A 21416-nucleotide genomic window follows, 5' to 3' on the forward strand; every position below is an offset into this window, starting at 1 on the left:
TGAAGAGAGAGAGAGAGAGAGAGAGAGAGAGAGAGAGAGAGAGAGAGAGAGAGAGAGAGAGAGAGAGAGTGGGTGAACCCGTTTCTGCATCCGCCCCCAAATAGACGAAGGTTTTTGAAGGTCACGCAATGCACTTTTGAGTTCAATGTTTCGGTCCTGATATTTGAAGGACTCTGTTCCTCGTAAATGCCACTGGGTACGAGCTCCCAAGAAGGTCAGGTCATATCCCTTTACCCGCGGGGAGAAAAGGTCACAGTACTTGACTCCTGAGGAGGAGGAGGAGGAGGAGGAGGAGGGAATATATAATATATATATATATATATATATATATATATATATATATATATATATATATATATATATATATATATATATATATTATATAGAATTTAGGCCAAGGCCAACACTGGGACCTATGAGGTCCTTCAGCGCTGAAACAGAAACTGACAATGAAAAGGTTTTCAAGGTGTAACAGGAGGAAAACCTCGCAGTTGCACGATAAAACAACTATTAGGAGAGGGTGGATAGCAAGATGGAAGAAACAGAATATGAACGGAGGTACAGTAAAACGAATAAAAGGGGTTACAGCTACGGGCCTAAAGGACGCTGCAAAGAACCTCAAGTAATTCCTACAGTGCCAACAAGGTCTACGGGATTCGACTATCTACTCAATTCCGTCATCATCTCCCCTTTTCATTACCTCATTTTTTCCCCAGATATATTTATCGTGCCTACAGTACACCGCGGGAGAGGAAGAGGTGTGGAGTAGGACTCCTACGCCTCCGAAATCCTTCTGGCTCCGCAGGAACTGCTGCAGCGTGTGGGTCTAGCCAGCGATCCTGGGAGCGTACGCATCCCCCAAGAGGATGTTTAGACAGAAAAAGGTTATGGCGGTTTCTCGTGTGAATTGCTTTAAAAGGATATGCGCTCGGGAGAGTGACGTTTGTTTGTGCTTGCTTGCTTGATTGCTTTCGAGGAGGGAATATCGATGTCGCAGGCGCCATTTTGCTTAATGATGACGTCACAAATTCGAGTAGTGACTGCATGTTTGCGAACACTCAATGAGTTTTTCGAGCATTACCAGTATTGAGAAGTGTAACTTTCTCTGATAAAGATTTTGGTCATCGAGAGAAATCGTGACTGTCTAACTGTTTACTCTTCTCTCTTCTTCTTCTCTCTCTTCTTCTTCTTTCTTCTTCTCTCTCTCTCTCAGTCTTTTTTTCATTACGGCCACGCAGACCGCAATAAAACTCCCGCACTTAAGTTTTCTTGTGCTAACGAAAACACATACACACGCCGCCCCCGTCTGTGTGTTTACTAGTGGGCGTAAGTTTGCGTGGGCGGCCCGATGAGTAGCAGCTAAGTCTTTCTCTCTCTCTCTCTCTCCTGTTTCCACTTAGCTTTCGTCAGCACTTGAATGTGGATTCAGCCTGCATACTCCACAGGTCACTGGAGATATGAGATATATTATCACGTGACTCAGGAGGATCTGAAATACCGGTAGTTCATTCTTGCGCAGGGAGAGAGAGAGTGCGTCAATACATGAAAACTATACTTCTGTGTAAAGAGAGAGAGAGAGAGAGAGAGAGAGAGAGAGAGAGAGAGAGAGAGAGAGAGAGAGAGTAAATACCTGAAAATTATACTCTGTGTAAAGAGAGAGAGAGAGAGAGAGAGAGAGAGAGAGAGAGAGAGAGAGAGAGAGAGAGAGAGAGAGAGTGAGTAAATACATGAAAACTATACTTCTGTGGAGAGAGAGAGAGAGAGAGAGAGAGAGAGAGAGAGAGAGAGAGAGAGAGAGAGAGAGTAAATACCTGAAAATTATACTTCTGTGTAAAGGAAAGAGAGAGAGAGAGAGAGATAGTGAGTAAATACATGAAAACTATACCTCTGTGGAGAGAGAGAGAGAGAGAGAGAGAGAGAGAGAGAGAGAGAGAGAGAGAGAGAATGTAGTGAGTAAATACATGAAAACTATACTTCTGTGTAGAGAGAGAGAGAGAGAGAGAGAGAGAGAGAGAGAGAGAGAGAGAATATTCAACTAATTGGTCTCTCTGGCTGCAACCAAGCAAAATCGACTAACCACCAGGTACATAATGCAAAATTTTGGTAAAGAAAAACATAATGGTCACTTTAGGAATTGTTGAGTGACCACACTGAATTAAATTACATTTCAGCCTTACAGGAATTAGATGAATTAGACTTTCTTAGTATCTGGAGATGGTTCTGTCATGTGGAGAGAATGGGAGATGAAGGGTTAGTGGAAAGGGTGTATAATTCAGAGGTAAAGTTAAGTATATCTTAGTTCAACCAGACCACTGAGCTAATTAACAGCTCTCCTAGAGCTGGCCCGAAGGATTAGATTTATTTTACGTGGCTAAGAACCAACTGGTTAACCTAGCAACGGGACCTGCAGCTTATTGTGGAATCCGAACCACATATATGACGAGAAATGAATTCCTCTAATTCTTCATTGGCCGGTCGGGGAGTCGAACGCTGGGCCAACAGCGTGCTAGCCGAGAGCTCTACCCACCCCGCCAATGAAGAACTACATGATTCAGAGGTGCTAGGTCGCAGGTCAGCCAGACCTAGAAAGTATATCTGCCAGTCTATGTGTATTCGAGATACAAAGGAGTACCTCTCGCAGACCGCCTCTTTGCGAAGCAAAACAAACAACAACGAGCACCCCACGCAGCCACTCTCAAGACACAGCCGAGGAGAACGTAGTCGGAATTTATAACAGTTGTTACAACCTAACCTGAATAACTCTGCTCTCGCCTATAGCCTGCTAGACAGACCGTATTTGTTATTGGTGTGAAAGGGCAGAAGAAGACAAATCTAGGAGAGAGAGAGAGAGAGAGAGAGAGAGAGAGAGAGAGAGAGAGAGAGAAGCGCGGAAAGTAAAAAGGATAAATTTAGGAGAAAGAGAGCGCAAACAATTATGAAAAAGATGCGCTAAGAGAGAGAGAGAGAGAGAGAGAGAGAGAGAGAGAGAGAGAGAGAAAAGAGAGAGAGAGAGAGAAAGTTAATAAACATGAAAACTATACATTTATGTAAAGGATAAATCTTGGAGAAAGAGAGAGTAAACAATTATGAAATAGATACGTTTGAGAGAGAGAGAGAGAGAGAGAGAGAGAGAGAGAGAGAGAGAGAGAGAGAGAGAGAGAGAGAGAGACTTTCCTGTTATAAGTCAATGCACTCTGAAAGGTGTATACACCCTTTCGGCTTTTCAGCCTGTTCTCAGGGATGAGACTGCCGCCCCTACACCCTTTATTGGCATGGCCAATCTCTGGTGCCCTTTTAAACAGGTGGGTCGACTGGTGGGTAATAGATTAAGTCTTCTTCTTTGGTTTCGACCACTGCAGTCAACTAACCACCAGGTACAGAATTGAGAGATTGTCGAGCACAAAGAGAATTCGTATAAAAGCACAAAAAAGTTTTCTGGGTTGCCTGGGAATCGAACCCGGGGCTCCTTTCATTAGTGAGGAAGAGATCTTCATCTTAATAGATGGCGTCTCCCACAAGCATCCTACACGAAATGCGACGCCAGAATATTCAGCTGCGTAATTAAAAGAGACATTAATCGTCTGTCTGTGGGCGCTCGGCTGTCACAATCCATCCCTGTCATTTCTTCTTCTTCTTCTTATTCTTCTTCTTCTTCTTCTTCTTCTTCTTCCTTCTCCTCTCCTCTTCTCCCTTCGCCTCCTCCTCCTCCTCTACTACTTCTTCTTTTCTTCTTCCTCCTCTTCTTCTTCTTCTTCTTCTTCCTCTTCCTCCTCTTCTTCCTCCTCCTCCTCCTCTTCTTCTTCCTCCTCCTCCTCCTCCTCCTATTCTTCTTCTTCTCCTTCCTCCTCCTCCTCCTCCTTTTCTTCTTCTTCCTCCTCCTCCTCCTCCCCCTTCTCCTCCTCCTCCTCCCCCTTCTCCTCCTCCTCCTCCTCCTTCTCCTCCTCCTCCTCCTCCTTCTCCTCCTCCTTCTCCTCCTCCTCCTCCTCCTTCTCCTCCTCCTCCTTCTCCTCCTCCTCCTCCTCCTCCTCCTCCTCCTCCTCCTCCTTCTCCTCCTCCTACTCCTCCTCCTCCTCTTGTTGTTGTTGTTGTTGTTGTTATTCTTCTTCTTCTTCTTCTTCTTCTTCTTCTCCTTCTTCTTCTCGGACACATCGCCAGGGGGTCTAGGCAAATCTTGATACGAGATCGCCCCGTTTGGCGTCCCAGTGAGAGAGCTTAACTTACGTCCGCATTTGTTGCTGTTGTCCCGTAGCATCTGCTGTCGTCTCCTTTCTCCCATTTTTTTTTATCTGCTATCGTAGTTATCATCTCTGTCGTAGCTAATAATGTACTACGCGAGACCAACCCGCCACCCCCCCCTCAAACCCCGTAATGCCCCGGGACCAAAAAGGTCAGGTTTGTGGTCCCTCCTAAATGTCAGAGGATTTATGTGACTGAGTCCCAGAGCTGTGATTCATTCGCTGAGTAAATACTTGTGCAAACTGCATTAAGCATAAAGCATGTGATGAAATACAATACGGCTGAGTGTCTTGGAGATACGTTGGTGTTCTCTCTCTCTCTCTCTCTCTCTCTCTCTCTCTCTCTCTCTCTCTCTCTCGCTGTTACTCATCTTTAACATGTGCTCCCCTTAGTATCACTAATTTTTTAAATTTTTTCACTAAAAATTTCTTAGACACCCACCCTACAGCACTGGAGAGAGAGAGAGAGAGAGAGAGAGAGAGAGAGAGAGAGAGAGAGAGAGAGATACTTGTATTTTCAATAAAGTTTTCTTCTAAGTAGTATCAGGGCATGTCAAAGTCGTTAGCTCAGATTGACCAAAACAGCTCAAAGGTATGCCAAGTTGACTAAATACCAGGTGAACTGGATCTGTGGAGAAAATGGGAGTATGTCTGGTTTGTCTACTTCTTATGAGAAAGAGGTACCAGCAACCGTTTTGGAAGCAAGCATTAGCTGAGCAAATGTTTGTGGCCAGACGAAGATTTAGATGAATAAGTTTGGAGTTGCACAATAAAATCATTCAGTGTTTGTGGATATTAGACAAGACTGAAGCAGTTAGCAGGGGCTGAATACTTCTTATGCTTGGGCAGAAATGTGTAACAAATCAATCAAAACATCCCCAAGATGCCGAATTTATACTAACGTCTCAGTCTTTGGATAATCCGCATAATGTGAATTTTACAGATACCTTTCAGTCGGTAGATTTTCATCCAACTTATTCGACAAAAGCAAAACAGAGCAACAGGACTTTTCAAGCCATTCATTAGATAAAAAAAAAACAAATAAAAAGACCTAAGTCTAAGGACTTCTAAGAATCAGTCTCTAGGGAGAAAAGTCCCCAAACCACAGCGCAGTATGTCAAGGACTTTGAGAACCAGATTCGTGTGAAGACAACTGGTCAATTGGTGACAGACAGTCTTGTCTTGCCTCTTAAGAATCTTCTTCCTCTTCTTCTTCTTCTTCTCCTTCGAATCCAGCTGAAGACTTCTGCATTCCAACGTCGATGACTAAGGTCACGAGTGTCAACAAGGTATTTTATCTAACTGGAGTCATTCCACGAAGATTTTTTTTAGTGCATTTCAAGTACCATCGAATGATAGTCATAAACTCAATTTGATATCAGGTTTCAGAACAGGCGAGTTTATTCTTGCCTTCACGAGATGCAAGACTATCCCCGCCCCACTCCTTTCCCCGCTAAAAAGCGGGGGGAGGGGGAGGGAGAGTGGGATAGTTTTGCTAAACGGAACCTGAAAGCTACTTAACCTAACCAGCGGTATGGAAGTGATGTGATGTTAATCAGCTCAGTGGTCTGGTAAAACTAATGTATAATTAACTTTAACTTTATGATTCTAAGACAGGTCAGCAAAATAACGGCTGGTCTTCCAGTCACCTATGCTGATATAATCAGCTGATTTTGACAGCTTGGTTCTTGTTACTCAACCAGAGGACACCTAAACAGCCTTCCCGTCTGTTTCTACGCCTTTCTGGTCCCCCGCTCAGTGACACTGAGGGACGCTAGGCCTGGCCAGTGCTTAGATGTGTGACCGCCAATGAAACCAGATGCTGACATAAAAGGTCCCACGAAAAATCCCACAGAAGATCCTGCAAACTGAGAGAGAAGCTTTCAGATATATCCAAGCTTCCTACGACGTTAAAAGAGCTCGAGTTTTCAGGAAAATCTAGAAGTACGTATCCTGCAGGATTCACTGCCACCAGGATTCGTCTCCTGCGCAGGCAAAGAGAGCAGGAGACACTTCATGAGACCACCAGAGACCAGATGCCAAAGGCTGAGTGGCCACGTCTGAAGGAACCTGGGTCTTTCCCTTTGCGTTTGGTTGATGTCTGTTCGAACTCTTTTTTTTTTTTTTTTTTTTTTTTTAGTTACTCCTTCAGGATCTAAGATTTGGGTTAGTGACATCGCGTCAATTCAAAGCCCGGTTTCAAGACTTTGAGTTCGTGACTGCAAGAAATTCAAGGCTGGTTTGATGTCCTTGAGTTCGTGAGACTTTTGAGATGAAAAGAATCTGGTTACGCATTCTGGAAATCGTGATGTACAGTAAACACAAAATAATGAACCTAAGTTCTCGAGTTAGCGTTGGCTCACAACGCACTCTCAGGTTAAAGATAGAAGTGTCACTGAGAGAGAGAGAGAGAGAGAGAGAGAGAGAGAGAGAGAGAGAGAGAGAGAGAGTAAATAAACATGAATGAAAAGTATATGTTTACGAAAAGGATAAATCTATGAGAAGGAGAGTTTAAACAATATATAAAAAGGGATACATTGAGAGAGAGAGAGAGAGAGAGAGAGAGAGAGAGAGAGAGAGAGAGAGAGAGAGAGAACCCAGATTACTCAGAGAGAAAGAGATCTGATCTGCGAAGCTGAAACGTCATTTGGTGAAGATCCTCATTTGCAACTGCATACCGCAGAAATTCTCCCACTTAAAAACCTCGAATTCATTTCTGTTCTTTATCTACTACATCATACTATACTAAAACCCTGAAAGGTTTGTTTGTTTGCACACCGGAAGTTAAACGGGGCTGGTGCTGCCCGTAGACTTCCCCTTCCCCCTCCCCCACACTTCCCATTCGCTTCTCTTCCCCTCTCCCCTTCCATCTTCCTTTCCCCTTCCCCTCACTTCCCATGCCCTTCCCTTACCCTCTCCCCTGCCCTTCACCCATCCCCCTATGCTTCCACCCTCCCTTCACCCACCCCTACCCTTCCACCATCCCCTCCCCTTCACCCACCTTCTACCCTTCCACCCTCCCTTCCCCTTCACCCACCGCCTACCCTTCTACCTTCCCCTTCACCCACCCCTACCCTTCCACCCGCTTCACCCAACCCCACCCTTCCTCCCACTCCCCTTCACCCACCCCCTACCCTTCGACTCCCCTTCCCTTCACCCACCGCCTATCTTTCCACCTTCCCCTTCACCCACCCCTACCCTTCCACCCTCCCCTCCCCATCCCTTCCCCCTTCACCCTCCCCTCCTCCCACTCCCCTTTCCCTTCACCCACCCTCTACCCTTCCAGCCTCCCCTCCCACTCCCCTTCCCCTTCCACCTCCCCCCCTCCCTTCCTCCCCTTCCCCTTCCCCAAAATTTTCAACACTAAGTGACCCAACGGGTCACGGGTGGTCTAGTGTTTTACTAAAACTGGACAGAAGCTCTTGAAAACTAGTGGTTCCATTTACACATTTTTGAAAAAAATATTAAATCCACTTTTGTTTACTGTAGGCTTTGGCACGTTATGGGCAAGTTATAACAATAAACAAAATTATAGAAGTGATCAACACAGTCACGTGTGTAACATAGATGAAATTCCAACTGGTACCGGGAATCGAACCCTTGCATTCCATTTGAAGAGTCCTGGGTTCGATTCTGGAGTGAGTTAGAAATCTAATAATAATAATAATAATAATAATAATAATAATAATAATAATAATAATAATAATAATAATAAAACCGAACGAGCTGTACAAAATTACGTCATCATTTTATTATTATTATTATTATTATTATTATTATTATTATTATTATTATTATTATTATTATTATTATTATTATTAAGAGAAATGACAAACAAATAGACACAGTCTGCAAAAATAACTCAGTTGAACTATCATACAAGGGTTAGGTCAGAAAAAACCCCTTGTGTGGTGCACTGTAGGCAGAATTTAAGGTTCTGTTCATGGTCCTTCGTAGGGCACGTCTTCCTTACTTGACTTGCTCTAAGTTCCCACATCAAGCTGTCCAACTCCTTCAGCCTCGTCTCACTAAATATTATCATGATCATTATTAGCCAAGAGGCGACAACTCAAAAGTGGACAAAAATATGAGACTAATTCTTCTTCTTCTTCTTTCGTTCGTAGTCAAAGGTTTGTTCATCTTCTTTCATTCGTGATCAAAGGTTTGTTCTTCTTTCGTTCGTGGCCCGAGACTTGTTCATCTCCTTTCATTCGTGATCAAAGCTTTGTTCTTTCATTCGTGGGCAGACTCTTGTTGTTGTTCTTCTTTCATTCGTGTTCAAAGAATCTAGTTGCTGTTGTTCTTTCATTCGTGGTCTGGGACTCTTGTTCTTCTTTCATTCGTGGTCAGAGACTCTTGATCTTCTTTCATTTGAGGCCTGGAACTCTTGTTCTTCTTTCATTCGTGGTCAGAGACTCTTGATCTTCTTTCATTTGAGGCCTGGAACTCTTGTTCTTCTTTCATTCGTGGTCAGAGACTCTTGATCTTCTTTCATTCGTGGTCTGGAACTCTTGTTCTTCTTTCATTCGTGGTCAGGGACTCTTGATCTTCTTCTTTCATCCGTGGCCAAAGACTCTTGCTGTCGTTCTTTCTTTTATCATCAAAGACTCAAGTTCTCCCTCTTCGTCTAATCCTTGTCCTTGTCCTTTCATTCGCGCTCAAAGCCTGTAGTTCTTCTTCTTCTTCTTTCATTCGTATTTAAAGCCCCACAGCAACAGCAATGACTCTGTCGTTCAAACTTCTCGTCTCCCCCACAAACCCACCCTACCCCACCACTGCCACCTACAGATCCCATTGTTGCAAGAATATTTACTTTCATCCCAAACAAAAGCTTTTGTAGCTTTCAGCGGCCATACTGTGTTCTGCCCTGACATTTCACCGTGCCGTCTGAGTCAACATTTCCCTCGCGAGATGTTTGCTTTCGCGTAAGCAGTGTTGTGGATGGAGTGTTGCCTTTCCTTCCGTGCGCGCCAAAAAAAAACCCCGCCAAGTCTGGTGGTGACGTCACTGAGTTGGTGAGGTAGGTAACGTAAGCCAATCGAACGCAACCTTACAATTTTAAAAAATTTTAAACTTAACTATTGATTGAATTACGGTTACTAAAACTAGCGTCACACAATTTAAACTTAACTCTTTCCTGTATAATGGTATTCCTGTTTTAATTGAAAAGGAGGCGTTGATTTCTACGTGAAGAATATATGACTCTCCGGAATAAACAAAGTAGTTTACTGGGCATACGAAATATATAACTCATTAGAAGGAAATTTTATCGACATTATTACCATTATATTATATTACTGGCGATAACAAAACCAGAATACGTGTATGGCGTAATTTTTGTCTCTTAACAAGATTACTGTTATATATATATATATATATATATATATATATATATATATATATATATATATATATATATATATATATATATATATATATATATATATATATATATATATATATACATATATATATATATATGCATATATATACATACATATATATATATATATACATATTATGTATATATGTATATATATATATGCATATAAATATATATATATATATATATATATATATATATATATATATATATATATATATATATATATATAAAGATGATGAGATTGTGACGAGGAATGGAAAGAAAAATAGATTATCGATTAGTATTGCGTTCAAGAAATGAGGCTGTTTGTTTAATATCTCGCTCTGAGACTTACTCGTCATCATCGGAAAAAGGCGAGAGAAGAAATGGAGGAATAGATGAGAGAGAGAGAGAGAGAGAGAGAGAGAGAGAGAGAGAGAGAGAGAGAGAGAGAGAGAACAACTGAGAGTGAATTGAATGGAACTGAATATAGAATTTAGGCCAAAGGCAAGCACTGGGACCTATGAGGTCATTCAGCGCTGAAACGGGAACTGACAGTAAGAAGGTTTGAAAGGTGTAACAGGAGGAAAACCTCAAAGCAGTTGCACTATCAATCAATTGTTAGGAGAGGGTTGAGGAAAGTAAGATGGAAGAAAGAGAATATGAAAGGAGGTACAGTAAAAGAAACGAAAGGGGTTACAGCTAGGGGTCCAAGAAACGCGCGCTTTAAAGAACCTTAAGTAATGCCTACAGTGCACCGCATGAGGTGCACTGACGGCGCTACCCGCCAGCGGGGATCTGAGAGTGGGCCGCCTAATATTTGGCGTGTAAATATCGGACGGGTGGACGACCGTGAACTCGTGAAAACCTCCAGTTAGTGAGTTCAGTCGTGTCTTGCCTGCCACAAGACCGAGTGAAGAATGCGGATTAGCAGAGGATAATGAATGAGGAAAGTATGCGGATTCAAGAACAGTGAATAACGAATAATGAAAGCACGAGAACGGAGGCCTTCATCGGATAATGTGACGATGCCCCTGCTTCATCCTGATGAGTACCACCATATTCTGTGGAAGCTTGAATTTCAAGTCAGTGGCCCCTGTGGTGGGCTTGTCCCATGTGGGTAGGGTTCATCTTCCGAATAATAATAATAATAATAATAATAATAATAATAATAATAATAATAATAATAATAATATTCTTTGGAAGCTTGAATTTCAAGTCAATGGCACCTGTGGTGGGCTTCTTCAATATGAATAGGGTTCATCTTCCGAATAATAATAATAATAATAATAATAATAATAATAATAATAATAATAATAAAAATAATAATAGTAATAATAATAATAAAAAGATTACACAAATATATGCCGGGCTAAAAAGGGACTGGGGATTGAGAATGAGAATTCAAACTAGGTGGGAAACATCGAACAGTAGGTTTGAGATATTTCACTTGCGTCTGGTTTAAAGAAAACGGGGTAAAGGCAAAAAATAAAAGAAATAAAATAAAAGAAATAGAAAGAAGGGCGAGAGAGTGACATTGCGCAGGAGGGATTTCAATGCTCGGTTGAGGATAATTATCTGAAATAGAATTTGGTATTCCTAAGGATTGATTATAAAACATTTAGAATATTATAGTCGACGCATTTTAATTCTCACTCGGCCACGCCCCCTTTCAATGGCACCGTAGGTAATGCAAGACGTTATCGTACCGCACTCTCCGACGATATCAGTTGCTGCTTGGCTATGACACTGGTAACATAGGAAGGTTATTCACTCAGTGACTAAAGGAGGCTCTAGAACCTGTAAATTAGTGCTTATTTTTGTACAAGCTATTCCACAGCATCGACATACTTTAGAAAGTTTCCTCATCACGACAACTTGAATAGTAATTCTCTCTCTCTCTCTCTCTCTCTCTCTCTCTCTCTCTCTTTCTGTGCAACACGCTCATCCCGGGAGGAGTAGAAGACCCAAAAGGGAAGTGACCCCCTCTCCACCAACCCGGAATATGGGTAGAGGAGTCCGGCTCACGATAAGGACAGTGCTGCCAGCCATATGGGTAATCGTGCAAGAGGGGAGGGGGTTAGGCTGGGGTGGCAGGGTTGGGTAGGGAGGATGTGGGCGTGGCCGAGTGATATTCTTAAAATGCGTCGACATTTTTTTATAGTTGCTGAAAACCAGAGGGTTTGAAGTGAATGAACAAAGCAACAATAGAGGCTTCATGTGAGAAGTTAGAGGGAGATAGAGGGAAGGTAACAAAAGACTGACTGGGAACACGAAAAGAAGGTAAAATGGCACGTGGCGATAGAAACATAAGCACTATTGAGTTTGGCTAGTAAATGGAGGGTGAATGGCTGTGACACACACATACATGATGTATATATACATATATATATATATATATATATATATATATATATATATATATATATATATATATACATATATATATATATATATATATATATATATATATATATATATATATATATATGTATATATGTATATGTATGTATATATATATGTATATAAAATATATATACATATATATCTTATATATTCTTATATATATATATGTATATATATTTCCTTATAATATACATATGTATACATATAAAATACACACACACATACATGTGTACATAAACTCCCACAACGATACATATTTTCGATTGATCTGAGTCTTCAGTACAAAATCCGTTAAAAGGACGAATTCTAATTAAAAAAACTAAATAGAATGACAAAATCTAACGTATTTTTCTGACTTGCTATCTCTCTCTCTCTCAATGCTGACGAGAAATGGAGCTTTTCAAAGGGCAGAATCAAAGAAAGCAAAAGTTCAGAGACACATCTGTTTTTATCTAAGAAATTTAGGCTGTCAAGCACCAATGGGGCACATTCGGCCATTCAGCGCTCTGTGGAACAGGCCCCCCTCTACTGAGGATGTCGTGCGACTGGAACTTCAGAGGTTCAAGCGAAGATGCAATGGCACCACTGCCCTAGTACGAATCTCTTTGAATTTTAATAATTGACTTACATTTTTATTCATTTATTTATTTGTTAATTTATCCGTTTTTCTAATAAATGATCTCCTCTTTCTGTATTTCCCTTTACCTTCTGTTACTTCTTTCCAGTGAACACCACAATGTTCTTTGGAAGCTTGAATTTCAAGTCAGTGTCCCCTTTGGTGGGCTTGTTCCATATGAACAGAGTTCATCTTCTGAATAATAATAATAATAATAATAATAATAATAATAATAATAATAATAATAATAATAATAATAATAATAATAATAATAATAACAAAGACTATGAAAACAGGGAGTTGGAGTGGGTGGACAGCAAGACAAAAATATCCAGAGAACAAACGGGATGAGGCACAAGGATCTAAAGGAGGAACCGGGAGAAAGCACAACTGTTGCACAAAGAATGAACAGTCCTGGGCGTTGGACAGCGAAACTGAAGAAAAGAAGCGGGAATGGATGTAAAGTAAAAAGAGTCAAATAACCTCTCGGCACTTTTTTTCAAGTGCCTGAAAGAGGTCAAGTGTTTTAAAGTGAGGTTTAGGCGTAACTTGCATGCACGCCAGCATTGTGAGCCAGGGCAGTGTTGCCGGTACAGTGTTTACAATCAGTATCTAACTTTGGGTGTGACTGGGGAAGATTTAGAATTAGAAAACAGAATTTATTCAGGAATATTGGAATAATTTAGGCCAAGGGCTGGGATCTATGTGGTCATTCAGCGCTGAAAGGGGAAATTGACAGAAAGGTTTGAAAGGCGTAACGGGAGGGAAACCTCGCAGTTGCACTCTGAAACAATTGTTAGGAGAGGGTGGATAGCAAGCTGGAAGAAAGAGAGTATGAAAGGAGGTACAGTATAAGGAATGAAACGGGTTGCTGCTTGGGGCCGAAGGGACGCTGCAAACAACCTTATTAAGGAGTGCCTACAGTGCACCACATGAAGTTCACTGACGGCACTACCACACTACGGAGAGAATTATTCAGGAAAAAATATGAATACATCTTGCCCAGTCATCTAATAACCTTTAGAGCCACTTACAATAAGAAGGCGTCCTTGACCTCGATTACTGCAACGCCAAATTATCATATAAAAGCATCAAAAGGACTCAAATCGGTCTTACGAGAACAAGGCCCACCTCATTCAGAATCGACTAGGAAATTTCGAGAATACTAAGATCGCTCTGCGTGTGCTTGCAATAGGACGAGCGTACTGCGCATGTGTATGAAATGCCTGCAAGCAACGTGATATTCTCCCGAGCGGAGCTTAAAAATCAAGATTCATAAACGGCAAGTCATTACGGGGGAGAGTCACGGTGACTTGCTTGACGTAACATTGAAAAGGTCCTGCTTGCAAGAAGAATTAATGTCACGCAGACCTGAATATATTATTATAATATGACTGAAAGTGATAGCTGAATCAGCTGCGCTCAGTTTATGTAGAGTTTTCTCTTTCTTTCTGACAGCGAATAGATTAGAACAGAATACAAAATTTAGGCTCAAAGGCCAAGCACTGGGACCTATGAGGTCATTCAGACTGAAACTGAAACTGACATTAAAAAAGTTTGGAAGAGGTAACAGGTGGAAAACTTCGCAGTTGCACTATGAATTAATTCTCAGATGGAAGAAAGAGGATATGAACGGGGGTACAGCAAAAGGAATGGAAGAGGTTGAAGCTAGGGGCAGAGGGGATGCTGCAAAGAACTCAAGTAATGCCCACAGTACACCTCATGAACTGCGCTGACGGCACTAACCCCCTACGGGGTTCTGATAGAGAAATATAGAGAAAACTCTATATAAATTGAATGCAGCCGATACAGCTACCACTTTCAATACCATGTGCTTCAAAGCGGGTCTTCTATCTACACTATTATTATTATTATTATTATTATTATTATTATTATTATTATTATTATTATTATGCAGCTAGCTGAAATGACCGTTGGCTCGCTGTGACAAGCTGGCGCAGAATAAACAGTTCATAATTATGACGCAGAAGGAGTACTTTTTTCCAAGACGACAACGAACTATAACAAACTATAACTGACAAGAAAAACGTTGAAAAAATGATGAACCAAAGAAGTGCAGATTAAGAACGTCTCCAAAAATAAACAAAATTAATGACGATGATGATGATGATGATGATGGGAGTGACATAAAAAAAGGAAAAATAAACAGAATGAAGTGAAGCACAAATAGGACGAAGGCCGCGTCTCCCTATTCTGTTTTGACCTAAAAAAAAATCTTTTTTTAGTTTTCTGTTAAAGAAAACTATTGTGCCGGCTTTGTCTGTCCGTCCGCACTTTTTCTGTCCGCTCTCAGATCTTAAGAACTACTGAGGCTAGAGGGATGCAAATTGGTACGTTGATCATCCACCCTCCAATTATAAAACATACCAAATTGCAGCCCTCTAGCCTCGGTAGTTTTGATTTTATTTAAGGTCAAAGTTTAGCCTTGATCGTGCTTCTGGCAACGATATAGGATATGCCGCCACTGGGCCGTGGTTAAAATTTCATGGGCCGAGGCTCATACAGTATTATAGCGAGACCACCGAAAGACAGATCTATTTTCGGTGGCCTTGATTATGCGCTGTAGTGGCTGTACAGAAAACGAGATTGCGCCAAAGAAACTTCGGCGCATTTTTTTTTTTTTTTTTAGAACTCGAAAGCCAGACTTAATCTGTTTACGCAAGTGATGTGTGTTTGCGTGGTGCTGATTCCTTGGTGTTGATGTGGCTCCCAGGAGGTGTTGTTAATCGCCGTCTTGTGGGAAGCTTACGAGCGTGATTATCACGTGTTTTAACACAACCACAAAAACAAGAAATAACAAGTGTAATCAAGGCCACCGAAAATGGATCTATCTTTCGGTGGTCCCGGCATAAGGCTGTACGAGCCGCGGTCCGTGAAACTTTAACCATGGCCCGGTGGTGGCCTGTCCCATATGGCTGCCAGACGCACGATCACGGCTAACTTTAACCTTAAATGAAATAAAAACTACTGAGGCTAGAGGGCTGCAATTTGGTATGTTTAATGACTGAAGGGTGGATGATCAACATACCAATTTGCAGCCCTCTAGCCTCAGTAGTTTTTAAGATCTGAGAGCGGACAGTAAAAGTGCGGACAGAATAAACTGCGGACGGACAGACAAAGCCATCTCAGTAGTTTTCTTTTACAGAAAACTAAAATGTCTTTTTTTATGAGATGAACGAGTTTTTTGAGTGAACAAAAAATGGCGAGAAAGATTTTTTTAAGATTATCAATTTTTTACAGACAATCACTGGGGAACTGGAATTGGAATATAAAATTTAAGCCAAAGCCCAAGCGATGGGACCTATGAGGTCATTCAGGGCTGCGAATAATGTTGAAACAATTGTTATGAGAACGTGGAAAGTAGGATGGAAGAAAGAGAACATGAAAGGAGGCACAGTGAAAGGAATGAAAGGGGTTGCAGCTAGGTGCCAAAGGGACGCCGCAAAGAACCTTAAGTAATGCCTACAGTGCACCATGTGAGGTGCACTGATGGGGCTACCCCCTACAGGAACAAAAATTCGGGAAAGGATGTAGGATATCTTAGATTGTCAGAGATCAAAAATAAATAAAAATGAATACAATAAAATAAAAACAAGAAGAAGAAGAGAAGAGGCGCAACATTCCAAGCAACGTCCACAAGAAGAAGAAGAAGACCGCATAAACACAGGAACCTTTTCAGAAGACTTTGACGAGTCGCGATTAAGATGACGCCTGACACTAGCGGATGTCAACAATCACAAGCCCGACATGACAGGAGGAGGAGGAGGAGGAGGAGGAAAGGGGAAACCCGATTGGGGTCTCCCTCCCCTCCTCCTCCGTCATTCATTATCTCGTTGGCCTTTTTAAAAGGCTTCTCGTTAAGGGCCCGAAACAGAAGCTGGCGGGGTGAAAAGCGACTCCTGCCCGTCTCTCTCTCTCTCTCTCTCTCTCTCTCTCTCTCTCTCTCTCTCTCTCTCTCTCTCTCTCTCTCTTTTCAAGGAAACTTGAAAAGTGAAAAAATCCAAAGGCGCTGAAATACGAGAGGGATTTCTGGAGGCTTCTGGCATCTTGCCACTGAAGCCTGATGTTGCAGAGTAGAAAATTACTGATGGCGATTTTATGGAGCTGCTACAAGGGACGTGCGCCGTTCCAAAACTTTATTAAACCCTGACAGCCGAATGGCATATTACCTGTCTCTCGTCGGTGGATCGAATCCGTCAGGTGACGAACCACTTAACTATGGTTCCCCCTCTGGTATTATTTCTGAAGTAGAACGAATTGGATGCTGAACGACATTTGTATCTTAATTTTTTGTGTGTGTACATGTGTGTGTGTATATGTATATATATATATATGTATATATATATATATATATATATATATATATATATATATATATATATATATATATATATATATATATACATATAATATATATATATATATATATATATATATATATATATATATATATATATATATATATATATATATATATATATGCCCAAACATTTTAGAGAGAGAGAGAGGTAAAACGTTTGGCACAATAGTGGGTCTGAGACAGGTGTGTGGTGCCTACACGTTGTTTCCCGAAAATATGCTGCCTTTATGCCAGCACGGGTTCCTGCTCACAGAGCAGCTCGTAGGAGTCATTCTGATGACATGCAAGTGATGAAGATAATCGGGATAATGTCTTGGCATTTTTATAGATCTGGTGATGCATAAATTGCCAAAAAAAATATATAATTTTTCTCTGGAAAATTTACGAAATTCTGAAAAACGCAGAAAGAAAATTGTCTTGACATTTTTATAGATCTGGTGATGCATAAATTGCCAAACAAAAAAATACAATATTTCTCGGGAAAATTTACGAAATTCTGAAAAACGCAGAAAGAAAAATGTGAGAGGGAGGTGAATATAAGCTTGAAGAGTGGCTTCTGTCGGTACAGACTCCAACATGGATCTACAGCTTCTTTTGCCTTGCCTCGGGCCTAGCGGCAGTTTTTGGCGCGGCTTCGTGCAGCGGAACTTCAGAGAATCCGTCAAAATGGACCCAGGTCTGGAAACCTCCTCTGGAATCAAGAATTGGATCCTTGTTGCTGTTTTTGGATTGGCTAGCACCGCAAAAGGCAACATACTGGACAACATTAGGAAGCAGAAAATCGATGAAGATGATGATTGCAATGGAAAAAAATGAAGCATTGCAGGGAGAAGTTCGTCTCGACAGAGAAGAGAGGAAGAATCTGACGCTGCTGAATGTCGACTTGACCAAGAGAGTTCTTGGCCAGGAAAATGTTCTTCAAGAAAACAGAAAGGAAAAGGAAAAGGAGGAGATGCAGAGAAAGGAACTGGGAAAAGAAAAGGGAATGATGCAGAGAAAGGAACTGGAAAAAGAAAAGGGAATGATGCAGAGAAAGGAACTGGAAAAAGAAGACGAGATGATTCTATCTTACGCAGGACGGTTAGACGAGCAGAAGATGGAACAGCAAGTCTTGGAGGACAAGATCCTCCTTTTGCTCGAGAACGCGAAGCAGATAATGCAGAAGGAGGTGGCGGCTCAGGAAAATGCACGAAACATGCTGGAAGACGAGATAACGAGGATGAAAGCCTGAAGTAAGCGACTGGGTAAGAACGCTGTCTCTGTTCAAGAGCTGAGGGGTACCCAGAGCTTGACTGCTCGGTTGGCAAAGTTCAGTTGTCGACTTCGTCAGCAAGAGGAAGAAGCAGGCCAGCTGAGGAACTGCAGGAGATGGGAAATGAAAGGATGCAGATGACTAGACGAATCCGATAACTGGAATGCGACTTCAACCAGGTAAAGACTGAGAAGGAAACCCTCCAGTTCAACGTTCAAGAACTGCAGGAGCAAGTTGGAAAGCTGCCGAGAGAAAATTCCTCCCTTTAGTCAGCGGGATAATTTACTGCCAGCGAAAGACCCCAAGCTGGAAGAGTTGGCGAGGCTGGCCAGCAGCATGGAGAAGAATCTTCTTTTGGAGGGTAAGCTGAGAAACCTGCAGGCGAAGAGTGGAATGTTGCTCTGAGACTTCCAGAACCTCCAGACGACGAAGGAACACCCGGAGAAAGCAAACTAAAGACTACAGGAACCTCCAGACGACGGAGAAACACTCTGAGAAAGCAAACTAAAGACAACAGAAAAGACTTGCAGTTCTTGCGGGCTCGCAAGAGGCAGTAGGAGCCTGCTTCTCTCGGACGGAAAGGCAATTGGAGGGAATCTCTGATAACGTGGGGCAGGAAGACTCACTCCTGTTTGTCGGAGGAACGATGATGTTCTTTACACAAAGGACCATTCATTGCTCGTGCTTAGTTTCATATATGAGTCTTCATATTGTTTTGTTAATATATTTTATTGTCAATTCAAAAGAAGGGGATATAATGAGATTGTAAAAACATATTCGCTCAATTCACTGACCATCTAGAAGCTAAGTTTGCTTGTGTCAGGGGATACAATGAACAGCCTGATAACTTTAGACAAAAAAGTTATACCTTTATATATATATATATATATATATATATATATATATATATATATATATATATATATATATATATATATATATATATATATATATATATATATACAAAGCCTAAGCTCAACCAACGTCGTCCATAGCAGAGAAGTTGTCAACGTCAGTCCAAGGTTAGTATTAACATGACTGTTGTTGATGAATTTGGTATTAACAACAGTTATCGCAAATGGGCAGAATCGCGCTTATGTTGATAACTGAATCATTACGATTATGATTATAAAATAATGATTATAATCAGGGGGACACAATCTCGCCCTCGCTATCTCTCCTTATCCGATAAAAAACTTGGCAATGTACTTACCCTGTTCCTCCCTCTCTCTCTCCCTCTCTCTCTTCCTCTTTCTCGAGAGCTCGCCTCTTTTGATCCTGAAAAGAAATTGAAGAAAAAAATTATCATTCAATTGTAATTTCAAGTCTTCCATCTTATCTACACAAGATTAGATAACAGAAAGCATTTGTTTGTTTTTCTTGGCCATGTCTGTCATCTCAAAGACCACAACTCGAGAATGGTGTCCATGTCTTCAAGTTCAATCAATCATTTTGAACCGGTATCTCGAGAATCGGTGAGTTTAAACACTTCAAATTTTGCAGCGGGGCTACGGGGTTATAGCTTTATAAGCTAAATGGTTCTGGATGAAAAAAGAAAACGATGCAAAACAAAACAAAAAACCACATCTTTTTTTACTCATATTTTGTGAATCTGTGACCCTCCCTGTTACATTAAATCAACAGGGCAAAAAACTCTTTCCGAAAACAATGCACGCTGAATTCACAAGGCATAAAATACCCTTCGGGGACAACGAAGTGCCTCTGTTCCGGTCGACTCTCATGCCCTGTATCTAATCTATCTTATCTCCGTTTGCCCTATCACCCTTCCCTTTATTCCTAATTGAGTCCGGATCAACGCGATTACGAGATTTCGTCCCCTCTACATTCCAAGGACACTGGAGTGGCCTTACTCTCTCTCTCTCTCTCTCTCTCTCTCTCTCTCTCTCTCTCTCTCCTGTGACAACCAGCTGTTACACAGCTGTTAAATTATGCCCAGATGAGTGGGAGACTAAATACTGCCAAGATTTTCCTGATGCGTGGTTTCAGTGATTACGTGTCACTGAATCAGTGACTGTATGTCACTGTATCAGTGATTATATGTCGTTGTATCAGTGATTATATGTCATTGTATCAATGATTATATGTCATTGTATCAATGATTATATGTCATTGTATCAGTGATTATATGTTACTGTGTCAGTGATTATATGTCATTGTATCAATGATTATATGTCACTGTATCAGTGATTATACGTCACTGTATCAGTGATTAGATGCCAATGTATCAGTGATTATAAGTCATTGCACCAATGGTTATATGTCACTGTATCAATGATTATATGTCATTGTGTCAGTGATTATATGTCACTGTATCAGTGATTATATGCCACTGTAACAGTGATTACATGTCACTGTATCAATGATTGCAAGTCACTGTACCATCAATGATTATATGTCATTGCATCAATGATTACTTGTCACTGTAACAGTGGTTATAATGTCACTGTATCATGATTATGTGTCACTGTATCAATCATTATACGTCATTGTATCAGTGATCATAAGTCGTTGTAACAGTGATTATATGTCACTGTATCAGTGATTACATATTGTATCAACTATTACACGTCATTGTATCAACGACTGCATTTCATTGTATCAATTATTATGTGTCACTGTACCAATGATTATACGTCGTTGTGTCAGTGTTTATATGTCACTGTATACCAGAATACATGCCCCTATATCAATAATCATATGTCATTGTATCTATGATTATATCTCATTGTATCAGTGATTTTATGTAATTTTATCTATGATTATATTTCATTGTATCAGTGATTATATGTCATTGTATCAGTGATTATAACATCTACATAGTTCTCAAAATCTACTAATGTGTATTAGTCTCTCTCTCTCTCTCTCTCTCTCTCTCTCTCTCTCTCTCTCTCTCTCTCTCTCTCTCTCTCTCTCTCTCTCTCCTGCGCTTTGACATTTGGGTTTATCTGCAGGCGAAAGGTCTGTGCAGGTTTGCTGCAGCATAAGAAAAGTTCATATCCTCATTCAAACCATTTCAATGATTATGCAAAGATTTTTTTCTTTCTTTAAAAAAAGAAAAAAGAAGAAAGCGATTGTTTCCATGGTACATTTACTTTATTTTCTTTAAGTTTTCATCAGGAAAATACGTTGTCACAAAGTCT

At 40.9% G+C, this 21416-nt stretch overlaps 1 protein-coding gene across 1 annotated transcript in view; it reads right to left on the reverse strand.

Annotated features, from left to right (window-relative positions):
• LOC136833266 (uncharacterized peptidase C1-like protein F26E4.3) overlaps window positions 1-21416 on the reverse strand; it is a 94550-nt gene that overhangs the window by 63270 nt on the left and 9864 nt on the right. The window contains exon 2 of the mRNA XM_067095182.1: window positions 19469-19533. The gene's annotated coding sequence lies outside the window, so the exon portion shown is untranslated. The remainder of the gene's footprint in view (window positions 1-19468; window positions 19534-21416) is intronic.

The sequence above is a fragment of the Macrobrachium rosenbergii genome, chromosome 51 (genome assembly GCF_040412425.1).
Source record: "Macrobrachium rosenbergii isolate ZJJX-2024 chromosome 51, ASM4041242v1, whole genome shotgun sequence".
Taxonomy (NCBI): domain Eukaryota; kingdom Metazoa; phylum Arthropoda; class Malacostraca; order Decapoda; family Palaemonidae; genus Macrobrachium; species Macrobrachium rosenbergii.